Source organism: Drosophila takahashii, chromosome X (genome assembly GCF_030179915.1).
Source record: "Drosophila takahashii strain IR98-3 E-12201 chromosome X, DtakHiC1v2, whole genome shotgun sequence".
Taxonomy (NCBI): Eukaryota; Metazoa; Arthropoda; class Insecta; order Diptera; family Drosophilidae; genus Drosophila; species Drosophila takahashii.
In genome coordinates, this window is record NC_091683.1 from 12,980,554 (window position 1) to 12,999,818 (window position 19,265).

The window sequence follows — 19,265 nt, forward strand, 5'->3', positions numbered from 1 at the left end:
ACTGTTTTACTGAAATTCATAATAATTGGGGAAATATATATATTTAAGAATATTTATTTATAATATTGTAATATAAACCTAATATTTTTTTAAGCTTTTTGGAGCAGTATTGCATCCTTTTTAAGGACCTTCCACTATGGCTTTGAGTTGATTAAGATAATTTGGCTTGCTGGACCCAAACTGGCCATTCCAGACTCTGCCTTTGCCGCTTAGGAATCCCTCCGAACTTGGGCTGAGTAACGATGCAGCTGCAGGACGAAGGACGAAAGACGAGCAATTGTTGTGCCGCATTCGCTGCACATTTGTGCGCTTAATGGACTTCGTATGTCATTTTCAAATTGCAATAGACTTTGAACTGGGGTCGAAGCAGAAAAAATGTCACCGCCAGACGGACGACGAAGGATTCGGTCGAAGGATTCAAAAAGGAGCAGAAGCAGGGCACCCAACATTTATCTGTCCATCCATCTCGTTCCCACCCCTTCGACTTCGCAAGGATAACTGTCAACAGCCTGCGTGAGTGAGTGTGTGTGTGTGGGTGTGAGTGTGTGGTTGTGAGTATCTGTGTGAGAGCTTCGAATAGCGCTAAATGACCGCAAAGTGTTTTCATTATTTGTGGCTGCCAACAATTTATATCGTTCATTTAGGAATTTCTCTTTTTACACTCTCCATTTCGCCACTCCGCAGCTGTGCAAATGTGTGAGTGTGTTGCAAAAAAAAACGGGATGCCAGTTAGTACACTGGAAAAAATATTAGTAAGTTTATCTCTGACATTTTCTATAAATAATTTGTATTGTAATTAAAGATTCTTTTATAAAAACGAAGGAACATTTTGGGTATAAAATATGAAAAATAATTTGTATAATATTATTCAATGTTAATATTGTAAAATAATATTTTTTCTATATTAAATAATATACCTGTACTAATAATAATAATATATATTACAAAAATAATATTTTATCTCTTACTTAATATTTAAATTTAATTTAAAATTAGTTGATAAATCATTTTTGATATTTAAACTATATCATTTTTTCCCCCTCTGCAGCCTGAAACTGCGGCAAAAAAAGGAGTATAAAGGATGTGGAGGGGAATGGTGGTCCGGCAAGTGGCGGACATTGGTCCTGTGGCCGTGACTGTGGCCATGGTTGTGTCTCCTTAGCGCTCCTCTCCAATCCTGCTGCCTTTGAGCTTGGACCGCATGTGCACGGCTTCATTATCGTTCATCGGGAGGAGGAGCCAGCCCATCGTAGCCATATACCCTCCCCATCACCGAACCCCGAACCCCGTTCCCATCATCATCATCAGCATTATCATCTTCACTTACAGTCGCATTGAAATGGTCGTTAGAGCAACAAAAATGCCATCTCAACTTTTATTCGATTTGCACGATTCGCTTCACAAGCGATTTATCGAAGGGAACTAGTTCGCTTTTTTTTTTAAGATTTTTAGGAACTTGGGGAAAATAGTTAAGATACTTGGGATTATAACATTATAATGTATAATAAAAAAATCTTAATTACATTTAATAAATGTATATAACAACATTTAATATTTTTTTAGCAATTAAGGTATTTAAAAAAAAAATTGAGGAATATGTTTATAAATTATTAATATTTTCAAGAATGTTCAATAACCTGTGGATTTCACTTTGGGAATCGTCACTGCATGAAAAATGTTTTAATAATTATTATTGATGGGGGAACTGGTTCCCCTGTCCAGAGACCCATTCACCCTTCCCTTCTTCTGGCAAAAAAAAAAACAGAGTAAACCCAGACATGGGAAATCGAAGCAACAGTCCAAACAACTGCAAAGTTTCCACGGGCAACTGTGCGGGACAGTTGGACAGTGTTTTGTGTGTGCAGTTTATAAATGTCGATGACGATGCGGTAAGGACATGGGTGGCGGCGGGGCTCTAGGAGGGGATTTTCCAAGGGGGGCTGAAAAGTTAGTTGTTTGGTAAATGGCAACGGAGGCTGAGGTTGCCGATAATGGTCATGGCGTTGACTGTGGCGGTGTTGGCGGTGACTTTCTATGGCTCCATTGGAGTGCCTTTTTTCCACCGCCCCCTCCCCCTTCACAAAACCCCCTTTCGAGTCACACACACACACACACGTAGCCAAGCTTACGTGTCTTTGTGTTGGTGAGTCCTGTGCGTCGATGCAAGGAATTCTAGTTGATAACGACAACATCAGCCGTTGTTGTTGCTGTTGTTGTTGTACCTCCTCTTCTTATTGTTGTTGTACTTGATGATGGTGTCATCCTGGCATCATACACTGAAAGAAAAACAACAAAGAAACAACAAAGAAAAACAAAAATAACAATCTCATTTATAATATAATATAAATCTGTAAAATATATATAATAAATACGTTTTGTTGTGTTTTTTAATTCCTATCGAAAAGTAGAAGAAAATTTTTAAATCGGACTATTCATTAAAAAGTTGTGAGCAATAATGGAATGCAAGCAGTGCAAGCAGTCGATTCACCTCTTGCATAACTTCATTTTCCTTGCACTTCCTTTGGTATTTTCTTAATATTTTGTTATTTTCCAAATAAAATTAAATAAAACTAAAACAACAACATTTTCTCTCAGTGTTGTTGTCACTGTTTTTGCAATTGTCGTTGTTGCAGCTATTAGTATTAGTGTTGGTGTCGCTGGCATTGCTGCAATTGAGTGTTTGGTTTTGAATCGCAAGTGTCAATTTGGAAAATGTTTATTTTATGCGACACTTGGGCGTTGTTGCCACGCCCTCTGCCTCTGAAAGGGGCACAGGGAGGCCGATGCCGATGCTTCTTAACCCTCGACTGCCACCTTGGGGTTATTATATGCTTGCATTTATTGCGAACCGCTGATAAGCCGACCGGCAATCGCCATCGCAATCGCAATGCAATTGCAATTGTCAGCAATTCAATTGCGACTTTATTGAGCCGTTTGTCTTGTGAGAATATCCACAAACTCCCGTCCTTCCGAGGCATTTTCATTCCAGTTCTTGGCCCAGCCCAACGATCAAGGGCCTGGCTTCCTCCGCGGACAGTCATAAATTTCTGGGCGAATAGAAAATCGGCATCCATAAGTTTATTCCACTCAATTGAATTGCAATTTCAGTTATTTGGAGAGCGAGTGCGCTGCATCTTGTGGAATATACTTATGAAGAAGGTTCCTTTGAGTGGAGGATTAGCGATTCGAGTTGCGCATATTTTTAAAGACTTTTTAAGATGGTATTCCTTTTTGTCCCCAAATTGTTAACGTTTTAAAATCTCCAAAAATGGTGTTTAAAAGTATGCAATTGTTAATTTCATTTAGTTTTCTAGTTTACACTAAGTTTGTACTAAGCTCTTTCCACAAACGACTGAACGAATAAACCTTCTTCTACTTCCATTACTTCCTTGCCTCCTTCTCAAATGGCGCATCATTATCCTGGAAAACCCCTCTTCACTTTGGAGTCTAATCAGATAATTACATTAGCCGCGCTCAAAAGTGTGCTACATAAAATGTTGGCCTACGCTCATTAACGCGGCTTTTCCACCCGCTTTTCCCCCTCATTTCCAACGCGTAAACAAATCTCGACAGAAAAAAAACCGAAATAAGGAACATAAAATCTTTATGCCGGGAGGAGGATTTAAGCCATGTTTCGCCTGCCTATTGATGAAGCCATTTAAACGCACGGAGGCAATTTATTATGCCATGAAACGGATGCAGGGGCACTTGGCTAAGGAGGCTGGGAATGGGGATCTGCTATCCGTATCTGGTGCAGTCACAATAATTGCTGGCAGCAAGTAAATCCAGGAGCTTCATTAGTATCGATTATGCGTTTAACGACCCATCGAAATCGAACGGAGGTGGAATTGCGGAATGGGGGCTGCTGCACATAATGATTGTCGCCATAAATGTCAAACTACCCGGCGGTTCGAACATTTATTGAATAAGTTTATTGATTTATACGATTTCTTCATGTCATATCTCTGCTCTGTACGTATAAGTATGCGTTGGGCTAAATATAAATATACTTCTGCTTCTAAATGTGTATTTATGCCCCGACGACTGTGTGTGCATGCAATTTGCAAAACTTTTAGCAATGCCAGCGCAATAAAACAAATGGTATTTTACAAAAGAAACTTTTGCCAGGTCCTCCCCGTTTTCTTGTTCCACATTCGTTGGCTATATATATTTCCAGCTTTTCTATACTTTTCCATACCTTTTTTTCCTTCCCCAGCTAGTTTCCATAATCAAACTTTACACATTTACAGCAAGTGCAAATGGTTTCGAGAGCTGTCGAAAGCGAGGCATTCAATTTTATTTAAATCGCCGAAGTTGACAGACAGACCGAGCTTAATTGAGGCATATTTAAGGATATGGCAAGGACTTCGGATAAGTTTTGGTTTTCAATTTGAGGATTTATGTTTTGAAATGTCTTCAAATCTATTTGTTTAAACAATTTTAGACAAATTAAAGATATTGATTTTAAACTTTGCGTATCAGAAACCAGTTGAGCTCACATCAAGGATTTTAACGAATGTAAAGCCATCTGCCGGAGAGGATTCCCTCACTGGCGAACAGCTTGTCTGGCACTCCGCTCGGTCATCCCATGTCAGAATGGTTTTTCATAAATTTTTAAGTGAAATTTCATTTGCGAGCAGAGCAAGTTGTTGGCCTAAAGCCCGTGACCAGGCCCAAAGCCAAGGACTCAACTGAAACAGACTTACGCATGCACGGGGAAAAAAATTCAAAAAAGGTGTGTAAAAGTATGCAACAATATATTTTTAGCCCAAAAGTAATATGAATTCATACTGGACATTTTAAAGTGGCAGATTTTATCGTTAACAAATTTAAATTATGTACAAAATATATTTCTTTTTATTTCATAATTTAAGATTCTTTATTTCTATAAAAGTTATTTCGATCTAATGGATTTTTGGCTTCTCAAAGGCCCTATTTCTATTTATTAGTTCGAGTTAATTAGTTTTTCTCCCTGTGCATCTGTGTGGGCAAAGTTCGGGCAGCTAAACTTTGGGAAACGTACGAGTATCAGTGGCAGCAGCAACTTGCAATTTGAAGTGGCTCAAAGCGACTCCAGAAATTTGTTCTCAAGTCGTCCTGGTTTTGGGGGCTCTTTGCCATGGGACTCCTTGCAACTAGTTGCAATTTGTTTGCCAAAGTTTTAACACCATTTAGTCGGTTTCACATGAAGACAATTAGGCGAACGATTAAATTTATATTATCAAGGGATAAACTTGGCCGGGCTTTCCTGTCTGCATGGCCATATCTTCATATCTCTACGGTTCGTTTTAACTTGTTGGCCTTGTAAACATGTCTGGCTACAGAAAAAGAGGATCCAAAGTGAACAAACTGGAAACAGAGACAAAAACCCGGTACGACTTTCATATTCATATTCGCATTCGCATTTCAGCTTGCATTATTTTTTCAAGGCCCCCGCTTGCGGCCCTGCCCCCAAGCTCATTAAATACACATTAAAGTTTAATTATAAACATTTTGCTCTTGCACTTGGCAGCAAAATGGCCCAAAGGGAGAAAATGGCAGAAAGGCAGTAAGGGGATGCCAAAAAGTGGCGAAAAGCGCAAGCGAAAGTCAAAGCAATTTAACCTCTTTGCACTCTGTTGTCCAGAGTGGTGGTCGTTTGGATTGCATTTCATATTTATATTTACATATATTTCTTCAAAATTAAAAAAATATTTAAAGGAAAACTATTGAGTTGAAAAGCGTTGCAAGTTTAATATTTGTCAGTATTTCTTTAATTAATACCTGTTTTAAAAATCTGAAATAAATCGAAATTTATGCTCAAATAAAATTGTTGCAAATTAATGTTAATAACTAAAACACATCTTTAGTTTTCCTTGGGATCGCTATGCCCTGCGGTTTGTAGGGCACAAAATTCGTAATGGCCGCACTTTGCATGCACCGCACCATTCCCCTTCACCAATTGGGTCCACTCCAAATGACTTTTATAAATGCCATGAATATATATGTATACACTGTACTTTTTCTTGCTGTTGTTGTTTTCTTAAGGGGTGGGGGTGCCAAACATAATTTTTAACGCAGCATTTCCTCCGGGCGGGCGGAGTTTTTCCAAAGGGGGTCTGAAGGTCCTTTGCCACATTTCGCTGGCCCTCTCAGTTGGCCATTTAACATTTTCACATTTCGCACTTGGCACTCGTGCAGCTAATTTGGCCTTAGACCCCAGCTTTTCCACCAATAATTTTTACACTGAGGAAAGTTGTGATGGATTTTAATAAGACTTTAATGTAGATGAAAATAAAGAAAATAATATCTAAATATAATTAAATATTTTTTTAAGATCAATTTATTAATATTAAAATGATTTTTTATAGGATAATTAACATTTCTATGAAATAACTGATATGATAAAGAATCGTATTAATTAAGTTCGAATTTACACCTATTTAAAATATATTTGTATCTGTTGTTCTTATAAATCTTCTTTTTCAAGTAGAATATTAAATGATAATAATATTATAGTAAAAGTATCACCCCTTTTTTACCTGTACACTTTCCATTTTCCACGAATTATTCGCCGCAGGGAAATCCTTAAAGTTTTTGCTCTTGGGTTCGCCAAAGAAAGTGCTAATAAGCTTTAAACAAAGACACAGCGAATGCACAGAAATCGAATGGAATTTCCTTCGACTCGAGGACAAAGCCGATGCTTATCGGCATTTAATGCGGTGGCTTTTCCCTCCCCCTGCCAGAGAACCAATTCCTTTACGCCCCCCTTTGATTTTGTTCGCCGGGAAAGGGATACACATTCAATATCGTTTTACTTATCGTTTGGCCATAAAAATTGCCAGCCCAGAAAATTGTTTAGTCCTTTTGGCATGTCTGGCACTTTGAGAGATTGGCCGGCTTCGAGGAGGAAATAGAGATAGGGGTTTAGTGGATTGGTTTGCAGTTGAGGCCAACCGCTATCTGTTGTCCTTATCGCGAGTAACGCAGGGGCGGGGCCAAGGGGGGTTCAGGGATATTCAAAGGGAGCTCTCATTTGGGGCTTGTCTAGTTTTATGGCGGCCGGGCAAATGTTTCGATTTATTTGCGGCCAAATCTGCACATCGTCGTCGCTTGTCCATTGATGATGATGATGATGGGGCGGGTAAGTTTCGCATGAAGGGGGTTACGATTCGGGGGAGATTCGAACGAAACTTGCAGACTTGGGCCATTTTGCAATTTTAGTTTATTGCCAGGCATTTGCAGCCATTGAAAGTCTCGACATTGAACTTGATGAGCGTCAAAAGGGGGCTTTGAAAAGGTCAGGAATTAAAGTCACTCCTGAATATCGTAAATATCCTTTTACAAGGCTTTTCTCTTTTGCCATTTTCTAGTATTTTTCTAATATTTAAAAAAAATCATTGGTAAATGCATTTAGCACCTTGAGGAGAATATGTAGCAACTTCCGTTTCCGTTTTCCCATTTCCCTTCCCACTCCCATTTCACTTCCGTTTCTGTTTCTGTTTGCGGTTGTCACTGCCAGCGGTTGGCTGGCAATTAAAAACTTTGCAAATTTCGTTGCCTTTGGCTGTGTGGTGGTGTTTTCCTCTTTTTTTTTTGTTGTCCCTGATTTTTGGAAATATTTTCACATGGAAGAGTTTCTAGTTCCACATGCCCGTTGCCCGGGGGGAATTTCGAATTTTGCGGGTCATTTCAATCAGCGGCGCTGTAATTCGCTTGCAAATTGCAAAACTTAAATTAAATGTCACCAAATAAAAAGGCAAACAAACAAATAAACAAAAAGGGGCGTGGCTGGCGGGGAGGGAGGCGCTGGGGGTTGAGAAGCTGTCCGGCAGGCAGCTTTTGTCAGCCAGCATAATGAAATAATTAATTGCTCGCAGGCAACGGACAACGGACATCCTTGCTTTCGCTCCAGCGGCAAGCCAATTAAATGGGCTGCACTTGATTATTAAGTGATTTATGCTGAGCACCTGGCTTAGCTCGAATCCGCCCCTCCCTCTGCCACGCCCCCCTCCAGGTAATGCCCTTTGGCCCGGCACTTTGTCCTCTGCCTTGCAGCTCAATTTGTAATTTGTGCTAATGAGTGCGTTAATTTAACGCCTGATTAACGTTGCGGTTAGTTCGATGGTGGCGAGAGGGGTCAGCAGGGCAAAAATACACTGAAAATAAGGCAACCATTATTTAGTTAAAAAAATGATGCAAGTAAAAAAACATACTTAAATAGATTTAAAGCTTTAATAAAAATATGTAAGGTTAATAGTGATTTTTTTTATGATAAAAACGAATGAATCATTTTTATTACAGTTCGTGAAAGTTCAGTGAAAATTATTATCAAATGATTATTACAGAAATATTGAAAAATAAATATATCGTAGTTTTTCTCTGTGTACTTACCTGCCGTGTGCCGCAAGTCAAAAGTCAATAGGTCAGTTGGCTGAAGGCGCTCGATGGATAAGGATTTTCCACTTACAAGGAGCTTTGCGCCGGCCTTTGCGTCAGTTTTCCAACCCCAAAGACCGTGCTGTTCGTTTTCCCCCCGGTAAATTTGTATCATTCGAGGCCTTAATTATGATTAATTGTTATTATGTGGCCAGTGTTTACTTTTCAATGACTGTTCAATGGGCTGCACATAATTCGTGGGCGAATCGAAATGAGGGGCAGTAATCAAATGAATCGGGGAAGGAAGGAGAAGAAGCAGCGGAACCGAGATTAATGGGTAAGACTGCGAGCGAAATGGGAAGTGCGAGTGAATGGCGTTTAATGATTTAACTATTCGAAGGAATCTATACAATTTTTACCTGAAATATTTTTAGAAAGTCGATAGCATTAATATTTCGATATTTTCCTCCTTTTCTGACCATTTCAAAGTGCACTCAAGTAGATACATTAGTCGTCACTTCATAATCACATTGATAGCCCCGTTAACACATGCACTCACACACAAAAGGGAACACACACACACACACAATCACACGTGGAAAAGTTTGTCAGCTCTCTATGCTCTTCCTCTTCTTACCCATTTCCCATTCTTTTCAGAAACTTTGGCTAGTTACTTTTACAGTTATTATTGAAAGCTGCAAAAACTTTGGCTTATTTCATTACGCCAAAACTTTTCATTACGCAGGAGGAAAAGCGGAGAAATCGGCGGGGGAAAGTGCGTGGGAATGCTGGAAAGAAAACACTGATCCATTTCATTCTATGTGTGCATTGTGGAAAAATATCCACGTATAAATCTGTAAAATTTGTTAAATCTAGATGTCTCCACTTTAGCTGAGTAACTGTATTTTGATTTTCTCTTCTTTTTAATATTTATAAAAATATTTTAGAAAAAAGTCTTGATTATTTAGCACATCTATTAAAACTTAAATGCATTTTATAAACTGAAAATCGAATTTTTCTCCCTGTACCCCCACTTTGCTCGCTTATCAATGCGAAAGTTTCGCTAAGCCAACACAAAGTAACCGGGAAACAAAGTGGGATGGACCGAGGGGCAAAACTTGATCCGAACTAGACGACATATCATGTGACCCTTCAAACAAAAAGTGCCAGAGCCAAAGTCAAAGCCATTTAGAACGTCAAGCAAATTGAATTGTTGGACTCCCATACCATTTGTGTGACCCAGTTCCAGTTGCCTTTTTGGATTGAGGAGGCCCAGTAAATAGCCCCGATAATTGTCATTCGGTTATGGTTTTATTTTTGGTCTTCTGGTTTTGGGCTCTGAAATCGAATTGGCTGCGACGCGTGAGGAAGGAGGCTTTTAAGGTTTTTTATTACATTTATGAATCGAATATCATTTCTCTTCATGCTCCTGGACTCTTGGGCTCCTGAGTGCCTCGGCTATCTGATATGAAAATTGATTTGTATTTGATTAATGTCCATTGTCGCCGGACATGTAAGCAAGGTCCTATTAATTGCCCCCTAATTGCCGACGGTCACGCAATGGGAAAAGTCGCTCGTGCTCTGCTAATTGAAAAAGTCGCCGCATAAAAGTTACTATTTATATATAAACATTGGGAGTTGCTTTGCCATATATACGTACATATAAAGCTGGGGAGTAAAAATGCAAATTAATTTGCACCACAAACTTCATCAAAATGCGGGGGGAAAAAAAATGAAAAAGTAGAAATGGTAGAAAGATGGAGAGAACAAACATTTTCACACCATAACCAAATTAAAAGTTGTGCCAACTAAAAAACAATTTGTAAGCCAAAGTTGCAGCAGTCAACTACTGAAAGAGGGAGATGGCTGCTTCACCCGCTGGGCATTTTAATGTATATATTTTTTATTTTTTTACTCAACTATATTTTGTATTTTGTTTTGTTGTTGCTTATCTAATCAGCGCAGTTGGCGCCACACTTCAAAGCTCTGCGGGCCAAATGCAATTTCTCCTTCACTTCTACTCTCAGTGCCCTCGTTTTTTTTTGCATCCGATTTTTCCCATTTTTTGTGAGCATTTTCCGTTGGGAAGCAAATGAAATCAGTGAGCAAGCCAATTGCATTTTCATATGCCAATTTATAGGCAGCAGCCGTCAAAAGGCTAGAGAAAGGAATAAAATTTAATGGAAAGCAAAAGGAGTTGGAAAAAAGAATTGGGGTGAAAGGGGTTTGGATTTAAAAAGCTGTGTGAAAATTATAAGCAGGTATTGACAAGTAACTTGTATAATATCATGCGAGCTTATTTTCATTTTTTTTTAAAGGGGATACAGCAATCGATTAAAAATTTAATAACGAGTTCAGAAAGGTGTGACAATCCATATTTGGATCTTAATTTCCACTGTTTTGGCCAAAAACTAATTATTTTGCGTGGAAAGATCGGGATCTGGGTTTTTGTTAAAAATAGGAGTTTTTCCTTTTCGTTTTTGGCTGTAACTTGACCAAAAATGGTCCTACACCAAAAATACATACTGTTTTGAACAGATAACAAAATTATCAATAAATCCAGAACAATTTCCGTGTGGTTTTGGAAAAATAAAATTTTGGCCAATTTTAAATTTTTTTATAAGGGGGTACCCCATGATTTTTTGCGAAAATATAAAAATAAATAAAATGTCAAGGTTTAAATGCCAATCGATAGGAAATTTAATAACGAGTTCAGAAAGGCATGACAATCCATATTTGGATTAATACTTCTATTGTTTCGGTCAAAAAAGGAATTATTTTTTTGTGAATATTGGGGTCTGGGCTTTTTTGGTAAAAATAGGAATTTCTCCTTTTTGTTTTTTTGCTGTAACTTGGCCAAAATGGTCCTACACCAAAAATACATACTGTTTTCAACAGATAACAAAATAATAAATAAATCCATAACACTTTCCGTGTGATTTTGGAAAAATAAAATTTTCTCAAATTCGCAATTGTTTTACATCATTATTTAAATATCCGAAAAACAGAATTTTCCCTGTACTTTTCTGTTCTTTTAAAACCCTATTCAATTTGTAACATTTTCAAAGGGTAAAACTCGAAACTAACTACCAAAACACAACCCATTTAAATCCATAAAACCCTAATAATTGTCTTTGACATCATGTTTATGCTTATTGCTGTGCTTCCATTCTGTTTTTGCCCTACTAATTGTTCAACGATAAGAGAGAAAGGGATAATGCTTAAAGCTTAAACCCTTTTTGCGGCTTTTAACCGTTTCCGGCGCCCGTTTAACGTCGTTTACATGACACTTGAGGCTTAACCCCGAGAAAAGCCAGGAAAATGTGTTAAACCATTAAATGAAATTGAAATTCTTGCCGAGTTTACTTGATTATACTGTCACCAATAATTAAATGTCGCAACAAGTTGCCAAACCCCGGCAGCTTGGCCCAAACGGGAAAAGGGATTCCCAAGGACGCAGGACGAAGGACAAAAGCCACCGGGTAACGCTTTAAACTGCGATGCCAGAGCCGCTGGCGCGTGATAAATTGTACTCATTAAAATATTTTAATTTACTTGCCAAAGCGCCACCCGCAAAATGTCGCGACGGCCCTGAAAAAAGGGGGGCCGAAAAAAGGGGTAAGGGCGCCCGTTTGCTGCGGTCCCGGGATCCCCGGTTAAATGTGACATTAAATTAATGCTCAACACATTTTTGGCAGACGACGAGGCGACGGAGGTGTGAAAAAAGTTGTTTTGTTTTCGAAATAATTGGTTGGGCTCATTTGCACTTTTTCAATTCCCCCGCTGCCTTTTATCGTTATTCTGGAAAGTAAGACGGAATTTTAGGTAAGCTAATTAGCTAAAAAAAACTGTTATTTTGGCAAATTAAATGAATGTTATAGTTGGCTATCTAAAATCTACAAATTAATAATCAGTAAGAGTTGATTAAAATAAGTATTCTTTTCAAATCTAAGACTCGCATATTTTTAAAAAATATTGAAGCTTTAAATAGTTGTTAGTAAAATTTAATAGATATTTTTATTTATCATAAAAACATAATAATAAAAATGTAACAACAAACGATTCCCCATAATTGTAAAATCGCACCTCGTTAATAGACTGCTTATGGCAGGGATAAAGATAAAGATTCCATGACCTCGGGGATTCCCGCGAGAAAAAAAGAAGAAAAAGAAAAGGTCTCTCAAACAGATAAACAGAATTGTGAAAATTACCCGAAAATGTCATCAAGTCAATTTGCAAAATGAGAAAAGTAATCAGTAAGAGAAACATGGAATGATGGAAGGGATTTTTCAGCGGAGTGTGGTAAATACCCAACCAAACACAAATGCAAAAAGTACTTAAAATTTAAATCACTTCACAGCAAATCCTCTTCGTCTGTTTCTATCTCTCTCTTTTGCTATCCCCCTCACTCACACATATCCAGCCACAATATAAATTATATTTTGAGGGTAAATAAAACACTTAACGCCCTTTTAGCGGTTGACACCCTGGCCCCCTTTTGGCCAAAATCCCCACCGAAAGCAAAGCCACGACATGCTCTGTTAACGGCGCGTCCTCGCGAAGGACGCTCCTCCATTTGCCACCCACTCGGCGCTTTTCCAGGCAAAACAAACACATTGTCGCAGCGGGCGTCCTTTAAGCCATCATTACCAAAATGGCATGCGGGCTGCTAAGGACGAAAAGTGGGTGGCTGTTGGGCGGCAAAGCGAATAGCGAATGGCGAATTGCGACTAAGACTAAACAAATTTGCCCCGCTGATGTCTTCGTCAGCTTTACTTTTTCTCATAACTGTCAGTTGACAGCTTCAGAGTCGCTTTTCCAGCCAGCCGGAGTTTTCCTCGTCCTCTGGCGACGTTGACGAAAAAACTTTGGCGCTTTGTTTTTTCGCCTTTTTTTTTGTCGTCATTTTCTTCACTTATCACCCGCCACCCTTTTTGGTTTTGCTTTGTTTGCATACCCTATAAAACAAAAGGGGGTTCCAATATTAATTATCATAACATAAAAATAAAATAATAAATATTTGCGTAATTATTTTGTTGTCAAAACATACTTATATTATTATTAATATTATGGTTAAACATTTATTTTTAACTTTAATATTATTTTATATTTTTAGCATGCTGATCAACTTTTTTTTAATGTTTATCACAAGTATTTTCTATAAATTTAATTATTATTAATAATTTTCCCTAAGTATTCGTAGTTTCGATCCCTGGAGCTACCAGTTTTCCGCCTCTAGTGTTTTTCCTCAGTTGTTTTTCCTGTTGGCTTTTCGGTTTTGGCTGGGCGATTTGACATTAACCTGTCAGCGCCGTGCCTCCGACTGCCGCCTGCCGTCTTGCATTTTATTTATGTCTGACACTGTCTGACTCCACCACACAGACACAGGCACACACACACACACAGGGGAAGGCAGACTGATGAACTGACAGACTGAGTAACTGAAAGTTTTCGTGGAGTTGTTTTTGTATTTTTTTTTTTCGGCGGTGATGATAGACTGCGATAATCCTGCACCGCGGTAAGAGGTGCTAAATTGTTGCCATCGGCAGGTGTTATCGATTGCTCAAAGTTATCGTTTAAATCGTTAGGCGATTTTCGGAGACTTGCTAAACTAATAATCCATAATTTTTTTCCTAAAATATTAAAAACATTTATAAATATTTACCCAATTACCCAAGTAGATTTAAGGCGTCCTTGTGGAAATCTTGAATATGATTTAAACCCCTGCCTTTAAAACCCATCGATTAATAATCGACTGGCACGTCTTAACTCTTTAGTGGCCTCTCGAGAAAAAATGCTCGCGTCGCGCTCACAAGTATGCTAAGAATTTTTGCATTCAATTTGCAAGCCCATGAATCAAGTGGCACACTCACCCACAGACACACACACTCACACACAGCCCGAAGGATCTGCGGACAACCGCACACAGACAAAGGTGCTCAAGGACATACCATACACTCCATACACTCCACCCATCCACACACACAGCCCATAGCATTCTGGCAATGTAATTAGTTGCTCGAGGTGCTTTAATTAAAATGTATATCCTTATTGTCCTGCTCGCTGTCTCGCCTCGTAATTGTTCGTGTTACAATTAATTATGTCAAATGGACCAGGACCTTCGCATCGCATCGGCATCGCCAGCGCCTTCGCTTCAGCACAGAACAGCATCCAATAAATAAAACTCCAAGGGAGCGAGTGTTGTTAACTAGAGTGTTTTTGTCAATCACTTTGCATATCGATGACCTAAACATAAAACCCTTCGATCGGGGACCGAGTGGCGTTTTCAATAAATAAATTTAATAACAGCCGAATGGCTCGCGGCTATAAACTCTATGCAGTTGCAACTATTCTATATATATGTGCGTCTAACAAAAACCGGAAGGGCATACTAAATGAAATTGAAATGCGAAACCAGAAAACCAGTAAACGAGAAACCACAATTCTCAACTCCCCAGCTCGATTCGAGCTCAAGCTGTGCTAATAAATAATCAAGCCACGTGAAGTTCGTTCATTAAACGATTGAAATTAATGCAAATGTGGCCAGAGGGCCAACATATTGGCAAAAGCAAGGTGTTGTGACCCCAAATTAATGTTTGATTGGAAATCATATTTTAATAGTATTTTGATGAATTGAGTGTGGAATTTATTTCTGATAAAGTAATAATTTTATCGATGAAGTAATGGATGGACGTTTTATTTGTTAATAAAATTCATTTTAAATTTTGTTTTACTAGGAAAATTTAATTCATATTTCAGATATGCAATGAAAAAGTAATGGGATTTTTTTTTTAATTAATAAGGATAATATTTCAAGCATTAAAAAAGATCCGTAAATTATTTCAAATATTTGGGAAGAATAATTAAAACATTATTACATTACATTAATGTACTTTTCTTTTTCTTAAGACCTTATTTTCATTATTTTATCAAATTAGTTTTTAAAACAAACTTTGAATATTTTGATGAATATTTAACGTATTTTCTGCATCAAAAGAAAACGCAACCGGCTGCTTTGAGTGTCAGCCAGCGACTGTAGGCTATACCACAAAGGCAGTCGGCTTTTAAGCATCAAAATTTAGTATAAGACGGAAAAATACTGGGAACGGTTATGGGCCCTTTCGTGATACGAATTCAGGCCTTACTTAATTTCCTCTTAGGTGGCTAAGCACAGGAAAAATAAGACAGCACATAAATTCTAAGTTACCAGTTATAAGTTATTCCTTTTATTGGTTTTATTAATTTCGTACCATTAAGAATAAATGGCTAATAAAATCTAGTTATAAATTGGGTTATGTATGATATATGTACATTGTATATGTCTGATTTTAAAGACTTTTTCTATTTAGCTATACTTTCAAATTTTATTTTTATTTCTCTTAAAAAAGTCAAACAACGTTTTAATGAAATTTACTTGGTATATTGGGCTTTTAAGAAAGTACATCAAAAATTATATTTTAACTTTTTCTTACCTAAAAATATTCTTTTCAATTTTTTGAATATTTTTGGGTTATTCTTTTGAATTGAAATCAAATCCTGTTGAGCTGTTTCTTGAGCTCAGGACTCGTTCCTCCAATATTTGTAAAACATTTTTAATTTCGCCTCACTTTCGGCACAACAGAAATGCACAAGGAGCCGGCTCTTTTCTTATGTCTTCGCTTTTTTTTAAGCATTCTTATTTTCTTGCTTTTTTTTGGTTTTTTTTTGCGGCTCGTGGCTTTGGCGCTTTATTTGAGTTACGTGACCCTGCGCCATTCAGAGCTGGGAAATTTCTTGCGACATGAACATGGCACACACGATGGGCGTATGTGCCCCCAAAGCAACATGCAACATACGTACTTACCAGCCAAATACCACCCAAAACCATCCGAAGCCACCCATTTTGCCACCCGCTGTTTGACTTGTTCGTTTGTGTGTCTGTCTGTCTGACTGTGGGTGTGTGTTAAATGTGTGTGTGTGTGTGTGTGAGGAGGCGGTGGGCGGGATTCTTGTGTCCAACTGTCGTCCTTCTGCCACTCGTTCCTCGTCCTTCGTCCTGCGGCCCGTCGCTGTGCGAGCTTGTTAAGTTCATTAAGGTTGAATAATAACAACAGTAACTACATTTTAAAGGAGTTGTCAGTTGTCAGGAGCGTGGCCCGTGCCCTTTCAGTGCAGTGAAAACTGCCTAAAGGAGTTTTTTATGGTGACGATGCACTGGCAGGCCTAAAAGGTATGTGTATTTATTTGCTTATATTTTAATAACATTATTATTATTTTTATTTTAATATATTTCTAAAATCGTTCAGAATTTATTACATTTTATAATGTGTCAGATTTATTTATCTGTGAATATCTCGGTATTTTTTATTAATGATTGTTATTTGAATTTATTTTTTCTGATCTGATGTATCTGATTTAATCTTTTTGTATTTCATTTTATGTTCTTGTTTTTATAATATTACCCATTTATTTCTGGTAAAAATATTCCTTCCTAAGGTTTATTTCTTAAGTGCGATTAATTACGCCGCATTTGTGAGCAGGTTCTTCATCTCGTGTCCCCACTGTGGCCACGTTCGTGCCGTGACGTTCAGGTGTCTTGGCTTTCTGCCCGCTGTGCGCTCGCCTTGACTTCACTCATGTTGTTAACTGCTCTTATTACAACTTATTCTACTTATGCGCTCTCCTTGTTTGTCAACAACAACGGCAGCAACAAATATAGGGATATAAGAAAAAAAGAAGGAAAAGGGAACTCAACCTGTAACCGAGTCCTTGTGGCAGCCACCACCACTCCGAGTTAAAGGTGCATTTACATCGGGGCGAAACTCTTTATTTTTAACTTTTGGCCACAAACGTGTATATGTTTGGTACATATGTATATCTTTCTATACGTTTTTTCTGGGTACATTTTTTTTTTTTTTTTTTTTGGCTAGTGGAGCTAATCCCAGTTCCCAGCTCCTTGCCTGTTTGTCTGCCGCGGGGGCCCAGCATCCAAAACATCTTCCGAGTGGGAGTAACATGGGCCGGCGATTCCTCGACATGTGTGCTGGGTTGGCGAAAAAAAGCGAGATGAAAATAATCAAGTTTCCGACAAACATCAACATGACGCCAAGATAAAAAGCTTCCAGGATGCGCTGGCATCGCTCAGCCACTGCAGGACAAGATAAGACACATCATCAGGAGCAGCAGCGGGGTCTGCACTGGGAGAAATAATGAACTTTTGTAAAAATATGTTGCATGATTTTAATTAAAATAAATCTTTACAAATTTCCTATTTCTCTTTTAGAATAATACTATAAATATTTTATTTGTGGGAAAATATTTCGGATGATATGCATTAAAAAAACCTTAATTATTTTATTTAATATAAATATTTTTAAAGTTTTGCAGTGAGTTTTAAAATGTATTTAATTTATTATTATTACCTATTATTAAATTTTAGTTTAATAATACCATAAATTCAGTATTTAATATATATTTTTTTAATTTTCAGCCCTTCATTTATAAGTTGGTTTGTTACGATCCATTTATTTTTCATTTTCCAAGTTATAAGTTATATTTGTATACTATAATGCCTAGTTTTTTGCCCAGCGTAGCTGCAGGACTACAAGTTGGTCCATTTCCAGGACTTGGCTTGAAATTGGCTGGCTGCTGCTGCTGTTGCACGGGGTGGTGGTGGTACAGGCCACATGGTGGGTGCTTATGTGGGTGGTGTTTTCCCGGTCCCGGCGATGGGTTCAAGTGTCAGCCCTTGCCAGCTTCTTTGGGCCTTGTGGCAGCCTCAAGTTGTGTTCGTGTTTGCTTTGAAAAGTATATTGGATTGCCCTGGCCACAAATACCCATATGTCTGCTCATCTATCTATATATATTTTATATATATCTATCTGATATATCCAACGGCTAACCAAAGGCCGTCTGCTGCTGACGTTGAAATTTTTCCACTTATTTCGGTTTTTTTTTTGTGAGCCCCATTTTGCTTTGTTTTTAATTCCGAGTCTATACAAATATTTTCAATCGTTTGCGGTTCGAATTCTGCTTCTTTTTTTTTTAATTTCACAAACAAAGCCACTTTAAATGTTAAACAAAATTATAACTGAGCTCGTAGGAGGCGAGTAGAGAAAAAGGTTAGTTGCCCACACATGTCGAAGCCAGGGAAGTGGGTGGAAGGGGTTAGGTAAGGGGTTGGGGAAGGCGTGAAGAAGGGGTGAAGGAGGGTTAGAGAGTGTTTCCAAGGGAGCGAATGGAGTGTGGCGCTGTTTGAATTTCTGCTGAAGTTAACATTTTTATAATTCCATTAAGCGGACGGTCGTGTCTCTCTCTCTCCCTCTACCCCCATCTCCATCCCCATCTCTTTCTCATGTGTAACATGAGGATTTTCCTACACACACACACCATGGCAAAACGGCCGTACAAAGTTGGTCCGAAAAGTTTTTGCATTCATAAATCATTTCCCTCTTTTTTCCAGCCTCACCTTCATTCCACGTTTAAAGGTGGAAAATACTTTTCGCTGAATTTGTAGAATTTTTCAGGGGCGGGGCCGCTCATGTTTCATATGCCATAGAGGGGGTTTTTCTCCGGAGAAGGGGGTTTCGGGGACCTCGGCAAGATGTGGGCAACGTTAAGTTGCAACTTGTTGCCTGCTTGGTTACACGATGCCAATCCCACTCCCACTCGTCCTGGCATATCCTTGTCATTTTTAATTTATGCGCAGACCAAGCTTGAACTTTCGCAAAACTTAAGAAGAGCAAACCGAGGGTTGGGTATGGGGAAAAGGGGTAGCTGTTTTTTGCCCTTGGCCAGTAATTTAATTGGTTCCATGATCGGGATATTTTCGCCTAAATGGTATTCGAGTTTTAGGGAAAAGATTCGGGACCGAAATAATAAATATTTAAAAAGGGTAAATAAAAATTTGCAGGAAATATTCAGCTTCA